The sequence below is a fragment of the Olea europaea genome, chromosome 7 (assembly GCF_002742605.1).
Source record: "Olea europaea var. sylvestris chromosome 7, O_europaea_v1, whole genome shotgun sequence".
Taxonomy (NCBI): domain Eukaryota; kingdom Viridiplantae; phylum Streptophyta; class Magnoliopsida; order Lamiales; family Oleaceae; genus Olea; species Olea europaea.
In genome coordinates this window covers 18,272,623-18,275,766 of record NC_036243.1, presented here as the reverse complement: position 1 = coordinate 18,275,766, position 3,144 = coordinate 18,272,623, and the positions used below count along the sequence as shown (strand labels likewise).

The 3,144-nt window shown below is 34.9% G+C and overlaps 1 long non-coding RNA gene across 1 annotated transcript; it reads left to right on the top strand.

Moving 5' to 3' along the window:
- The first annotated feature begins 573 nt into the window (after positions 1–573).
- LOC111397259 lies at positions 574–1,127 on the top strand. The gene is made up of 2 exons (XR_002703206.1): positions 574–735; positions 840–1,127. It is a non-coding gene; the product is annotated as an uncharacterized LOC111397259 (long non-coding RNA).
- The last annotated feature ends 2,017 nt before the right edge of the window (positions 1,128–3,144 follow it).

Genomic DNA, 3,144 nt, shown 5'->3' with positions numbered 1-3,144 from the left:
CAAAGTGGGTGAAAGGTTCGGTTGCTGGTGAAGCAAAGAGCAAGCCCTTAAAATAACCCAATAAAGTATTCAAAAATAAAAGACAAATACTTTCAATCGTAGTAAACCATAAAGCATCTAGAAAGATCCCCATACAAATAGATTTTAACAGAACACTTCAACTGATTTAACCGTCTAAATTGTATCTAGTAACCACTTTATTGGCACACATTGACTCCACATCTTTTCTAATCTTTAAACTTTTCAAGTTTCTTTTTGAGATTTATAGCGGTCTGAACTGTTTCTATAACAGTCTAAAAGGCTCTTCGAATATATTGAGCTAAAAAGCCCAAAAAAGGGCAACATAAGGTATCCGTGCCTCAACACCCAATATTACTTGAGGCATGCACCTCTGTAAGTCCAGCTTAAGCGTTGACGAAGGGGGAACCCATCTCTTAGTATATGTAACTTTGTTCATAAAACATAGACTTTGGGTTGAAAATTTTTGGCATAATTTATGTTTACAAATATAATATACTACAATCACATATACAAATATTATGCAGGGTGTTGATGTCAATTTGGATAGCTACTAATCATGGTAATTTTTCCCTATTTTTGCCAGCTTGTAGGAATGGGGTTTGATCGAGCTCTTGTGCTGGAGGTGTTCTTTGCTTGCAACAAGAATGAGGAGCTGGCAGCAAACTACCTCTTAGATCATATGCACGAGTTTGAAGAATGACAATGGGAATTGAGGTGGACAAATTTCTTCCCTTTTAGCCTCTCGTTTTTCAGTTTTAACAATTCTACTTTTTCACTGTGTTTTATTTATTTCCTTCTTACGTGATTTGCATCTACAGAATTTCTATAGCCCTCTTCTTGTGGAGAGTTGAAATGATGGTAACTTCTGGAGAGGAGATGAATGATCAGAAATGAAATTAACTTATCATGCCTCAATTCGACTCTTCTCAGTGTATCTATATAACTCATCGAATTCTTGCTTTTTCAATAGTCGCATGGTTTCTGTGATTCCTTAGTGGAATAACTATTCAAGATTTCATGGTATACCCTTATTAAATTACCCGAGTTCTGAATTCGCAGACATTGTTAAATGATATACAGCATTCATTACCTTTATGACGTTAAAATTGTTGAAANTAAATTACCCGAGTTCTGAATTCGCAGACATTGTTAAATGATATACAGCATTCATTACCTTTATGACGTTAAAATTGTTGAAAGGCTTATTTACTGAGCCATTTTTAGTGATAAGTGGACTCTCTGGACCTCAAATATGACTTGGAAATGACAACTCCTTGCATTTTTTCTTTAGTGGGGGTGACTATGATTGCAAAATAGAAGAAGTTGATTTTGCAAAATTTGACTTGATTGCAAGGTGATGATACATAATTTGCGCAATGTTTGTTTGTGCATGAGACGTCGATTGCATTGAAGTCATTGATTTTGAGTATATAGGAGCATTACGCTTCGATATCCAACATTGTTAGTTCCAGCTTATATCCAAATGGCTCCAAATATATCGATGACTAGTTTCCTCTGTAAACTCATTATATTGGGTATTTTGTTGCATTGATTGACATCTCGAATTTTAGGGACGAATTTAGTGGTATTGAGTCCTTTACTTGTAAAATAAGATTTGGAATGCACGGTGTTTTTTGTTGATTTGTGATGATACAAGGAAAAAAATATCATCTTGCCCTGTGGCTTTATTGGGAACAGTTCAAAACACATAAAAAAGTTAACTAATCAAGAACTTGTTACTGTCGTTGTCATTACTTGTAATACTTAGGTATCAGTCAAACATTGTCGTCTTTACAACAGTCCAGCAAACACTCCGATGTTGCTAGGGGGAAAAAAAAGGGCATTTGCTAGTCCAAAATTCACACAGCCGTCACGACGACCAACAATATACACGCGCGCATACGAACTCACCATCTTCATGACCAGGCTTTGGATCTGAATCTAGATTTCTTGAAACCAGATCTGGCTTCAGATATGAAAAATATAACTCAACCGGAGGGGAAGAGATGCGGGTGGTGGTTTTATATGGCTGCAACGATGGTTCATTTTGTGGGTGTTTGTGTTTGTGTGTGTCATTTAGAATTCCAGTATTTTGTTAAATTAAAAATTAGTAGTACAATAATGGACATTTCAAAACTAAATATCCTACTTTCACACAATTCACAGAGATCTTCCCTTTTGGGCCGATTGTGGGCGAGGAGGGAAATGTAATGTACCCATTATTATTCTTAATTCTTATTTTACTATTATATTTTAAAATTTATATAGTATTTAAAAATAAAAATAAACAAGTAAAGGGATGGGGAATTGAAATTTTTTTGGTCTCCACCTCGTGGGAGACTCTGGCAGGTTCCTATTTTTGACTCTTCGTGTATTAAGTGAAACAAAATTCATATGTAGACTAAAAAATTAACAAAATAAGAAAAAAAACTGCAAAATGCACACAGGAGAAGTGTTTGCTTCTTCGAGCCCATAAAAATAGCCCAAGCATTATATAGAAATGATAGAATAATGACCTGAAAAACTTGTATTACAATTTAGACGAAAGTGCGTAAACATAATAAAGGGCATGCACGATTTTTGTGTTTTATTCTTCATAAAGTAAATACAAGAATATGAAGAAGATATTTTTACGACTTCTCTTTTACAATATTCTTGCAAAACATTGGTGATGGAAGCTACATATGTGATGCGAGTCTATCCATTTAAACATTCATTTGCACTTGTCAAATTCGCGGCCTGTGAAAGTTGGCCTCCGAGGTTTCATGCCTTAAGGCAACCTTCTCCTCATTCTTACGCCAACAAGCCCTAACAATTGACCTGCACGTTTATGGGTAGGATGCTAGATAATACTTGTATATGATAACATCATTAGTGCACTCTTCGATAATAAAGGTCACACGTCCAGTCATTGATGACCTTATTGTGTCGTATGAAAAGAGAAACACTCTCGAAGCTTAACACTTGGTAACCACAGCCTTTAGATTGGAGCTAAACACTAGTGTTAATATTATTACTCTTTTCAAAAAATTTTTGTTTCAAGTAAAACATACTTAAGATTAATTTGTTAGTTATTTCAAGTTGATTTCCTAAGAAATTGCTTTGAAGCTTAAAACCGTACTC